At 36.2% G+C, this 12,679-nt stretch overlaps 1 long non-coding RNA gene across 1 annotated transcript in view; it reads right to left on the reverse strand.

The window, feature by feature from the left end:
* Positions 1–7,164: 7,164 nt before the first annotated feature.
* LOC140532903 (uncharacterized) overlaps positions 7,165–12,679 on the reverse strand; it is a 240,907-nt gene continuing 235,392 nt past the window's right edge. Inside the window, exon 6 of the long non-coding RNA XR_011976731.1 lies at positions 7,165–7,395. This is a non-coding gene — a long non-coding RNA (uncharacterized lncRNA). The remainder of the gene's footprint in view (positions 7,396–12,679) is intronic.

Below are 12,679 nucleotides of genomic sequence, written 5' to 3' on the forward strand. Positions count from 1 at the left end.
GATATATGTGAATTTATAATCAAAGATGTGCATCACTGTTCCTGTTTTCTCCTCTCCAACTTCCAAAATTAAAAATGGTTTAATCATTGCATACAAAATATCAATATGGGGACACGACTTTCAACTTCTATCCCAAGTAGAGGGATTTCCAAAAGATAACAACAAGGAAGATAACTTATTGACTTACTGCTAGCTAAATAAATTTTTAGTTGGAGATGACCTTTTAATTTCTTATATATCTTTGGTTCTTATATAATTTGTAAAAAAAAAAAAAAAAAAGGGAAATTCCATACAAAGTAACTTTCTGAATCAGAAATATATGCTAAGACCTTTTAGACTCCTTGTAATGCCTTTGACCATGACACAGGGAAAGGGATTATTTAGTTGCCTATAATCAGTCATAGACTCAAAATGTACTGTGAGTTTCTCAAGGCTAGTCAAATGGTCTGGAATAAGTCATTGCTATTGTGGAACAAATAAGAAGGAGTGGATGGAATTGGCTGACAAGTATGATGCTTTGAACATTAAAAAAATACTCAATAAGTATTCAAAGAATATAATTCAGGAGGAGAAGAACCTAGAGATGCTACCCTGGCAAATATGCTAATAATGCAACTTCTAACACAGGTGAAAAGTTGACAGTAGGATCTGTACAGGGCTAGAGGAACTGGGCTTATTTCATTGACAGGGAACTCCCAAATCAGGAGACTAAACTACCTTCAGTAATGCATGTTAGTAACTTTTCTGAAACTTTGAGAAGTTGTATCCTTGGTACTTGGTATACTGCTAGAAACAGAGTAGGAATTTGATAAATTCTGTTAAGAAATCATCTATCCATTAGTAATTACCCTTAATTTTATGAATTATTTATGAATTTATACATGATATATGCTATATATCTCCTTTATAAATAGGGAGTGCAAATAAGTTTAATAGTATAATAAAAAGATCACAAAACCAGAAGTCTGATGAACTGGATTTGAATACTGTATCTATATGAAAGAGGGAAAAGAGTGAGAGGGAGGAAAGAGAGAAGGAAGGAAAGTAGGAAAGAAGGAAGGAAGGAAGAGGAGGACTAAAAAATAAAGAATAAAGAACTGAGATTTTAAGTGACATGCCCAAGGTTATACAGACCTTGTGTATTAGAAGTAGCTCTTGAACCAAGGACTTTCTAGACCTAAGCTCTAAGCCAAGCTTCTATCCATTATGCCACAGTACCTCCCATGGGTTACTTAAGTCATTTTAGCAATGAAGTAAAGGTTACCCACACAAACCATTTATTTCTTTACTATATATTATTTGGAGTCTTCATTTCCATTAAAAACAAAAACCTACTTTTCTTTAAAATGACATAAAACAAGAAAATTTTGAGTCTTGCACACATGTCCCTAGAGGAAAAGTTTCTTTACATAATTCCTCCAAGAGTTATTTAAAATATCACATCTTGGGTGTTCATTTATTCATCCAAAAATATTTACAGATGTAAGAGACTGTTATAGGAGCCTATGGGAAATAGGGATTTTCTTCTAAAGATGAAAAAGCAAAAGAAAGCAGTCCAAAACTCAAGAAGTTTGCTGCTGGTGAAAACTGCTTTTTTCTTAGCTATTGTCCCATGATACTGAAGACATAGCAGCCAATCAAGAGCCAAATCATAGTTACTTCAGATTTATTATAGCAGCTGAGTCTGCAGTTTAATTGTTGAATAGCATGCTATTTTGCATCACTAGCAACAATGGAGATATGTTTTCACTCTTGCAATTGCTTAATGAATCAAAGAAACTAAGGAGGTTATAACCATCATAATAATAAAAAAATAATGCACTATAAATTTCCCTAACCAATTATCCTGTTTCCTGTCTTATTGCTGAGTGCCCTTTGAGTTCCTGCATTTGGACAGAAACACTCATTTTAACTGTAAAGGAGGGTAATTCATTTAGATGCTTCATACAGTAATATGTAAATGTTCAAATATCTATGGCAATTTCTAAGGAGTTATCTACAGAAAAAAATAATCAGTATTGATATACTTCTACACATCTATGCAAAGAATAATAATTATAAAATACTTTGCATTCCTATCACACTTTGCAGTTTTTCCTTTGCTTTCTCTCCTATGATCATCTCTGATTCTCACAATAACAATATAAAAGCCTCATCTTCTGCCCAAAAGCTTGAGGATGATATCCTGTGAGGTATTGTGAAGATTTAAGGTCTAGTATTATATTTCTAAATAGAGTCAGCATCACTACCCCCCTTTTATAAATCAGAGAACCAGGTTTAAAAAGAGTTTAAAAAACTTCTTTAAGATGATACATTGCATTGGGTGGTGCACCTAGAAGTCAAGCCTAGCTCTTAGCCCAGTGAAAGTCTGATGCTATACTACCGTGCTTTGGTTCAGCCGGGTTCAGTTTCCATTTTCATAATGACTATGAGTTCTTTGTTTAGATAAGAAGCTATGTAATACTCCACTGACATGATAGTTTACAAGGAAAACCATAACAAACAAAGCACAGATTCCCATTTCATCCAATCCATGTATATTTTTAATTGTCAGTACTTGACCACTAAACAACAGTAATAGTAACTCATAGCACTCTAAGGTTTGCAAAATGATTTACAAATCTCTCATTTGATCTTCACAACAACCCTGGGAGATTGGTACCACTATTATCTTAATTTTACAGATGAGGAAAGTGAGGTAGGCAGAGGATGAGCTAGCAAGTTTCTAAGGCCAACTTTGAAATCAGGTACTTCTGAATCTAGGTATAGCATTTAATCCAATGGCCACCAAGCAGTCTTTTATATATAAGAATACTTGCATTCCTCAAAGATAATTCTAGAGAAACTCAGATTGCTAGCATCTTTGTAAAAGAAATTATTCCTGGTATCTGAGTTACCAAGTTATAGGACAGTATTAACCTGTTAAATGATAGGTCTTCATTGTATTTTATTTTTGAAAAGTTTAACTCTCCTGTAAGTGGTTATCTGTTGATGCCTCAGTATCACCATTGTTAACAATAGAACTGTAGACACAGGTGAACATAGTGTGAGCCATGGGGGAACCATGGAATTCACCTTGTAACTCTTTTCTTCAAACATTTCTGATTATTACTTTACTTTCAGCCATTTGTCCATTTCCCATAAAGGTGGAATAAAACATGTTTAAACGTATTACCTCCTGGATGATATAACTTAGCTACTTTTTGATAAAATTTAATTGTGAATGAAAAAGCTGAGGAAGACTTCTCCTTAATGGTTCTTTCACCCTCCTGAAAATTATCATCTTCTGTGTGGCTCTCAGTTTCCTCTGTAAGACATCTTTGAGATAATGTAAAGTATATTTTATCTGGGATTTGAAAGCCTGGGTTTGACTATCATCCGTGTCACTTAATAGTTAAACAACTTTGGTTAAATCACTCTATGCCTTATCTTCAGGATGAGGATAACAGTAAGAGCCAATGGCTTAGATAAAGACAGTGATGATCATCAAATTTGACAGTGTCACAAAATTGAGAGGTAGACAATGGAAAACATTCAACAGTGGAAAAATTTAGAAGGCTACAGAGTTGGACTGAACCTATAAAAACAAAATTCAATATGAATGAAGGTCAAATCAAACACCCAGTTCCAAAATAAACTTCTGAAGGAAAAAATATGATTGAATAGCAATCTGACTGGGAAAAAAAAATATAGGATTTTTGGAGTGCAATTTCATTATGAGTGGTCAGAATGATGTGGCGTTCATCTAATATGATCTTGGGCTATATTCAGAGGGACGAAACTTTCAGGAATAGGGATGTGATAATAATGATTGTACTCATCCCTCATTAGACAACATCTGGAATATTAGGGTCAATTCTAGATGCCATGGCTTTACGAGGATATTGCAAAACTGGAGAGCTTCCAGAGAAAGATACCCAGAACGGAAAAGGACCTTGAGCTACGTACCATATGAGAATTAGTTGATGTGGTTAGTTGGAATAAGAAAAGATCGAAGAGTTACTGGCTTCAAGTATTTGAAGGGTTTTCATGTGGAAGAGTGATTAAACTTGCTTTCTTTGATCACAGAAGACAGTACTCCCTCCTCCTCCAAATCCCACAGAAGATACTCCAAAACAAAAAAAAACATTTTTAACAATTACAGCTACAGAAAAGGGTGCTAGACTTTATGGAAAGGTAGTGGGATCTTTCTCATTGGATATATTCATGTGGAGGCCAGATAACTTTAAGCCAAATATGTTATAATGTGGTTTCTTTTGGATGCAAGTTGAGGCAGATGACTACTAAGAAATGTTCTGAATTCTAAAATCTAAATACTCCATTCCAGAATTTGGCATTGAAGTATAGCTGAAGCAAGTGGTGGAGCATCATTCTACCTCTGTGAAACAAAACAAATAAAAACTCAAAAGGGCCATAAGGGTTCCTTGATTGTTTGACCTGGAAAAGGGTAATTTATTGGTCTTCTTGGTCAAGACCATCCTTTTGCAGATGAAGAGAATGGAGTTCAAAGAGAATGTGACATGGAGACTGTCTGCTTATGTCTAACTCACTCTATAATACTCTAGGATACTGCCTTAAGACCTTTATGAATGACATTGACAGCAATAAAGGGGTATGCTTCTTCCTTGTTGAAAAAATCTAAGTCAATGGGGAAAAAAAAACACCAATGATAATCACTACTTCCCTGATACAGAGTTAGCTGAATTTGTTATAAATATATGTGGGAACAAAGAATTTGTCTTTCACTTTCAAATGCAGGTTAAATGAGATAAAAGACAGGAAATGCATTTAAATGCTTAAAAGGCTATCTAAATTCCAAAGCAGTCTAATTGCTAGTAGTAGCAGCACTAATATTAACAGGAACTGCAGCATTAGGAATAACATAGGTGGAGAGCTATTTGTTGAAGATTGAGATTCTTTGCGCACTGGAACCAGAATGGAAGAATCAGACTGGATAATTAGAAGTTGGCAAGTCCCGCATTTAGAAGACGTGGCTTTCTGTGGAAATATCTTATTAGCATTGGAAACATATATATCCATGAGGATAAAATAATATCAAATTATTCTCTTATAGTGGTGGAGAAAACATCGCTAATCTATTTTATGTGGATGCCATATGGAGTAACTCTTTCCTTTTTCATGAAATACAAGGATTTTGTTGTTCTAACCAATATATGAAGTCCATGACTTTCAGGGGAATATGCTGTTCTCACATTAAAAAAAAAATACATATATACACCAACTTCTAGAAAAATATTTTCCATGAGAAACACATGTGAATTTCCTGTAGTGATCTCTGGTTGCTCTGGAGATATGTAGTCTCACAGCCAATAATGGCAGAGGAACAATGAGCTAGTTAACATATTAATGTGAATGTGATACAGTATGTGAAGAAAGAGCCATAGTACATTGTGTACAGCTAGGGAAAAGAACACTGTGTTCTACAGGGAAGGAAATGAATGAATGAATGTTCAGAACAAACTAAATTTGTTGATTCATTTCTTAGGTATTTGCAAGTTGCAAAGCCTGGGCACGGAAATAGGGGACTTACAGGAAAATCCATGAAATGAAAATATTTAACTTAAAGAAGTTAATCTTCATGGATTCTGTGACTTGTTGAACTAGGGATCTTTGTGCACAGAAGCATTTCTGCAAATTATTATTGCTGTTGAAATTGTTGGTATTAATGAGTTTGGGGGCATATGTGAAATTTAACCCTCTACATACTAATTAGTTTATTTCTTTTCTTTGCATGCAGGGACAAAGTTTAGCAGTGTCCCTCTCTTTTTCTCTTCAGCTTGGTTTTTCACTCTAGCCAAGCGTAAAAATTACTCAGCCAGAGCTGGCAATGTGTTTACTTTCTTACAATACTTTAAAACTTGTTATGGAAAAGTTTCAGAATGGAGGTTGGTGGGGGGAAGAGCTCTGGAAAAGAATTACTTTATAGCAGGATGACTCTATAATGGGATACCCTCTCTCTTCCCTATGTGCTCCCCCTCCCCTGCCACACACACACACACACACACACACACACACACACACACACACACACTCACACACACACCCTTCTCATTTCCTCCACTTATACCCATCCAGACTGGAAAAATTTTTAAAAAATTTTCAAATTGTCTTTCAATGGAAACTTAATAAAGTAGTCCTTGTTTGTGTGTACAGCTCATTTGCTGCATACTTCATGAAACTATAATCACTGCCTTCCCTCAGATCCAAGTCATCTCTTCTACTGTTTAGTGAATTAGACTTTGTTGTGCGTGTGTGGATATGTGAGTGTGTGTCAGTATGTGTGTGTGTGTGTGTGTGTGTGTGTGTGTGTGTGTGTGTGTGTGTGTGAGAGAGAGAGAGAGAGAGACAGAGAGTGAGAGAGAGAGAGACAGAGAGACAGAGAGACAGAGAGAGATACTGGAGACAATACCGTATAGTGAGCTGTCCTGGGAGCCATGTAGTCTTGAGTTCTAATCCTGACCCCCTACTGCTACCCATTCACACAGGATAAATATGATTTCAGATAAGTCTATTAACCCCTCATTAGCCAGGTTAACCTCTCATTACCTCTGAGACCAAACTGCAGAAGTCATTTTGATTTGGTAAAGAGTTTGCTCACCTTCCTTATCCCTGCTGAGCATTTGTTTTGAAATCACATTCTCATAGAAACTTTATGCTGAAATATTTTTTTCAAAAGGAAAGAAATAAAGAATTTGATAGCTTTACCATGAACTTTCATTCAGAGGTGAGGAACCTGTGGCCTCAAGGCCACATGTGGCCCTCTAGGTCCTCAGGTATGATCTTTTGGATCCCGACTTCACAGAACAAATTCTCTTAATGAAAGGATTTGTTCTGAAAAATTTGGACTCAGTCAAAAGGCCTCATTTAAGGACCTAGAAGGCCACATGTGGCCTCGAGGCCTTAGGTTCCCCATCCCTGGCACCTATTACCTATTCACCAAAACTAAAGGATCGAGAGTACATAGATAGTTAATTATAACTAGAGTGAGGTGATAGATCCAATTCTATGAAGTAACCCTTGATCCATGAAGGTCGTCTGAACTCTGACATTTACTGCCTATGTAAGTTTGGTCATAATTTAACCTCTTGAAACCTCAATTTCTTTATCTGTAAAATAAAGGATCTGACTAAGTGGCTCCTAAAGTTCCTTTCAACTCTAAATCTGGAATACTCTGATCCAATGATATGGAATCCCATTGACTAACACTGAGCAGCATTCCACTGTGGACATCTAAGTTCTTTCTTATATTGAGGAAAATTTGGACAACCTGTGATTGCTATTCTTTGGTACTCACCCTTCTAGAGAAGAGATTTGTAAGTTTTCTTTTCATGTCATGAATTCTTCTAGTAGTCTGGTGAAACTGATGGACCCATTCTAAGGAAAAAAATAAAATACAGAGGATTATAAGGGAAGCCAGTTATATTGAAATACAGATATCTATAGAGATAGACACAGTATACATAATACATATGTGTACATATGCATATATATACATATAGGTTTATATGCATGTATACACACATATCCATATCTAATATCCATACATGCATGTGTATATGTCTCTGTGCCTTTATATATCTATCTAGTTCAGAGATCCCAGATTAAAAACTCCTACATTAGAAGCATAGAGAATATACCACATGGTATACCTACAACTATACTAAGAAAGCAATCTGGCTCCATCTCCCATGAGAAAAGCCTTTTGAAACCCAAACACTTAACCATAGACTTTCTCCATGAAAAGTTCAAAATGAATAGCCCAGACTGGGCAGATTCTAAAAGTTAGCTAAGAAACCAGTTTTCATTTTTTCCCACTGTTTTGCCCTCAGAGTTGAGCAGATTCAGCAGCAACATGTAAATGATGTTATCTCATGGACCACTAGGTGACTCCATAGAGTGCCTGGTCCAGAGTCAGGAGGACTCATCTTCTTGAGTTCAAATCTGGCCTTAGACACTTAATAGCTGTGTGACCCTGAGTAAGTGTCCTAACCTTGTTTGTCTCAGTTCTTCGTCTGTAAAATGAGCTGGAGAAGGAGGTGGCAAACCACTCCAGCATCATTGCCAAGAAAACCCCAAATGGGGCCATGAAGAGTTAAGACATGACTGAAAAGTGACTGACCAGTAACAACACAGATATGTGTATTCTCATTTGTGCAGTAATTATCCAGTTAACCCATGGTAGATACTCTTCAGTCTAGTCTCAACAATGCTGTTAGTTTTTGGTTTTTATTTGTTTGTTTGTTTTAAATGTTCTACAATCACTACCATAAAACCCCCCCACACCTACTCCCCACTATCCTCCCCCCCCCCAAGATGGCATACAATTACAAAATAGTTTCTACATATACTTTCCTATTGAATACATTTTCCCTATAGTCATGCTATGTAGACGACTAAAATAAATGGAAGAAATCATATACCAAATCAAAACATAATACACAAACACCCACACACAAACATGATCTGCTACATTCTGTGAATGAATTTCATAGTTCTTTCTCTGAGTGTGGAAGGCATTTTGCCTTAGAAACCTGTTGGGATTTTTTTTTATAAGTTCTTGCATTATTATGAAGCTCCAAGTCTACCAGAAAAAACTCTCACACACTGTGGTCGTTGCTGTGCACAAAGTTCTCCTGGTTCTGCTCCTTTCCCTCAGCATCAGATCATATAAGTCCTTCCAGGCCTCCCTGAAGTCTTCTTGTTCATCATTTCTTATGGCTCAATAGTACTCCATTACATTCATATACCAGAATTTATTCAGCCATTCCCCAATTGATGGTCATCCCCCTGACTTCCAGTTTTTGACAACTACAAAGAATGCTGCTATAAATATTTTTGTACTTGTGGGACCCTTTCCCATTTTTATGATCTCTTGGGGATACAGTCCTAATAGCAATATTGCTGGGTCAAAGGTACGCACATTTTTGTAACAGTTTCAAACCACTCTCCAGAATGGTTGGATGAGCTCACAGCTCCACCAACAATGAATTAGTGTTCCAACTCTCCCACATCCTCTCCATCATTTATCATTTTCTTGTTCTGTCATTTTTGCCAGTCTTATAGGTGTGATGTGGTACCTCAGAGTTGTTTTGATTTGCATCTCTCTAATCAATAGTGATTTAGAGCATTTTTTCATATGAGTATAGATATCTTTAATTTCTTCCTCTGAAAATTGCCTGTTCATATCCTTTGACCATTTATCAATTGGGGAATGACTTGGATAGTTATACATTTGAGTCAGTTCTCTATATATTCTAGAAATAAGGCCTTTATTCCCGAGCTTAGCCGTAAAAATTCTTTCCCAATTTACTACATCCCTCCAAATTTTGGTTGCATTGGGTTTGGTTGTGCAAATTTGCTTTTAGTTTTTGAAATAATTGCTAGCCAGCTTAATCTTTTATCCCATGTATGATTACCACCCACTCAATTGTCATTTGTTGGGTTGATATGATTCTTGAGAAACTGGTTTTCATTTTATATACTGTCTCCATGCTTAGACAGATTTGATCATGAAGCCATTTCATGGGCACAAAACACTTCCCAGCTGCCCTAGATTCCCTCACTAACTATCTCATAGTGGACTCCTCTTAGCTAAGCCTCAGATATTCCCTTATGGTCTTCAAAACAGGTACCACCTAGTTTAACCCTTTATCCTGTCCACAATGTTGATTTTTTTAAAAAAAGATTAATTTGAGTTTTTCCTCTTCTCTCCTCTGCATATATAGACACATTTTAGAGGCTCTTGCCTTTCACTGTCTCCTCAATGTAGCTTTTTTACTACAGCCATACAGGGACATAGCTCTGGCAAAAGATCGATTAGATAGATGGATAGATAGATAGATAGATAGATAGATAGATAGATAGACAGATAGATAGATGGTTGGATGGATGATAGATAGATGATAGATAGATAGATAGATAGATAGATAGATAGATAGATAGATAGATAGATAGACAGACAGATGGATGATAGATAGATGATAGATAGATAGATAGATAGAAAAAATGTCTACACATACAAACCAGCCCACGTTCCTTCCAACTCAATGTCTCTGTATCTCTGAGAGCGACACCCCAAGGAAATTGCCAAAGAACATAACTCACCCTCTTCATTAACAAACTCAAAGGTTAGAGTGTCCTTCAGAATATCCTAATTTCCTCTAATGTGTTTTTAATCTTCATTAATTTATTCAACAAACATTTGTTACTTATTACTTTGTTTCAACAAATATTTATCAAAGTCCTATTGTATGTGAGGTACTGTGCTAAGTTCTGGGAAATTTAAGATTAAAAAAAAAAAACAACAACAATCAGTCCTTCTAGGGATGCCTTCAAACTGCAGGGAACAGTTTTCCTGACTAAGCCTTTCACAAGTACTAACATTCATAAGTTGCAAAAGTCATCAGCTGTGTTAAGTAGGCTCTAAACTTTTCTTGAAAAAGATCCATGCTTTGAGAGTAGTAGACTTAGATGTTTTCTGAGGAAATTGAAAATCATGCTCTACTGGGAAATACCACTGATAGCACAGAAGGCAGTAAAACCCTTTGATACAAAATATAGCAGCCCTAACAAAAGAAGAATTCTGTAGCTGAAAGAGTTGCATAAAGCCCACTGTTGTGAAGAGATCACTGGAGGACTGAGTTACACAGTTGCAGCATTAAATTTGTCCAATAGCAATTTTGCCATTAAATACTGTTGTCTGCTTCTGAATTTTGATGACTCTCCAGAAAAACAAAAATGATAGAACCCAGCCAAAATGACTTCCTCTTGCTCTCCAGACAGCTCCCTCTTTTTTATATTGCTTCACTGATGTTACTCTATCATCCATTACAGGCCTATTCTATGTCACTGAGAAAACTGGGAAACACTGAACTCCTTCCCCAATGATTATCACTGTGGTTACTTCATACAAAGATGAACAATGTTGGAACCATGGATATGACTGAGAGGTTCTAAAATCCTCCAGTATCTTTCTATGACTTTGAATGGCTCATGATTTTGAAAGGCCATAAAATATATCTAGATATCCCATAGGCTGTTTTCATTTAGAGACCCACAAATAAATATTATATTGCTGCTGCAATAAACACTAAAAACAATTTTTTTAAAAAGCTAAAGACCATATTGAAAGTCTTCATGGCTTAACGGACAGGGAGCTGGCTTCAGAGCTAGAATGAAGTACAGTGAAGTCTTGATTCTGACACATGTCATGTGACTTTGGATGCCTGGTTAATTGTTGATTTACATAAGTAAAAGTAATTTCCTTACCCAGACTCCACTATACCCTGAAGGAATCACAGATACAGACATGAGGGGAAAGAAATAGATCCATTTGTTTATTGTAAATGCTTGGGAGGATTCAAAATTCCTTCCCAAATTTTGTCATCTTTTCAAAAAATAAGCACGTTTGTTGGAAAGATGCTTTAAGGCAATGATCTGATTACAAAGTAAATGATTATCCTCAATATTTATACAAAAACTCATTGCTTCCCTTCTACAAAGTATTCTGATAGATTAAACTGTGTTCCTTGATGTAGGACTATTTTAACTAGATGAGTTAAGTTAAATAAAGGCTCCTGTTTTAGGAACCATTGTCCTTCCCCTATTAAGTATTCTCCTTCATTAGGGTTTTGCTATCTTCCCTGAAAGGGTGAATCACTGCTTCAGTGGCTAAAAAACATCATCTCCACAGACTTCTTCAAGTTGGTTATAAGTCACTGCAGCAGAAGCATTTTTCACATTGAAAAATGGCATCACAACAAAGACAGACTTTGTCTGGAGACCATGTGTCTAGGGAAGAAGTCGTCTTTGTCTAAGAAAACTCAAAGTGACTGCTATAGCTGATTTACTTCACACTTACCAATCAATCACCATACATATCTTATGTACCTACTACGTGTTAGGTACTGTGCTAGGAAGAAACAGAAAGAATGAAGCCATCTCCACTCTCCAGGAATTTATATTTTGTAGGAAAATGCCACATTTACCTAATAAAATATTGTACAACCCCAGAAAACTACTGAACAATCGTGCCATGAAAATGTACCAATAGCAAACTGAGCATTAACTTTGGAATAACCTTTAAAATCCCATACTTTCATTATGACTGAATGTCAGGTGAAATTTGGTACTGGAGAAAAATCTTCTTTGTGTTGTGATCTCTATAAGTCTTTGCATACACACTGTTCTAGGTACAAAAGTAATGAAATTTTGAATTTGTGTATCAGTGTGTGTATGTGTGTGTGTGTGTCTGTGTGTGTGTGCATTGGGCATGAGGACTGGGAGAGGCTAGAAGAGGATGGAATAATAGAAAGAGGGGGAAAGGAGGGAAAAAGGGTGTAAGTTAACAAGTAGGAATTGAATGAAATTCTATCTCTAGCATCTTCTCAGTTTACTCCCATTGACCAAAAACAACTGCTTGAAAGAATATGATAAAAGGAGAGATGACTGCGCCAAAAATACCAAATTCTGAAAGAGTAATGGGTGATAGAGAGACAGAGCATTTCTTAAGTGTAGAATGTGTGCCAGGAACTGTGCCAAGCAGTAGAGGATACATTGTTCTCCTTCATTTTCAAAGAGGACCAATGTCATGACAGGGTGATGTCTGGACTGTACACCACTTGGATTGAAATGAGGCAGAGTTACACAAATTTGTCAG

Source organism: Notamacropus eugenii, chromosome 3 (genome assembly GCF_028372415.1).
Source record: "Notamacropus eugenii isolate mMacEug1 chromosome 3, mMacEug1.pri_v2, whole genome shotgun sequence".
Classification (NCBI taxonomy): domain Eukaryota; kingdom Metazoa; phylum Chordata; class Mammalia; order Diprotodontia; family Macropodidae; genus Notamacropus; species Notamacropus eugenii.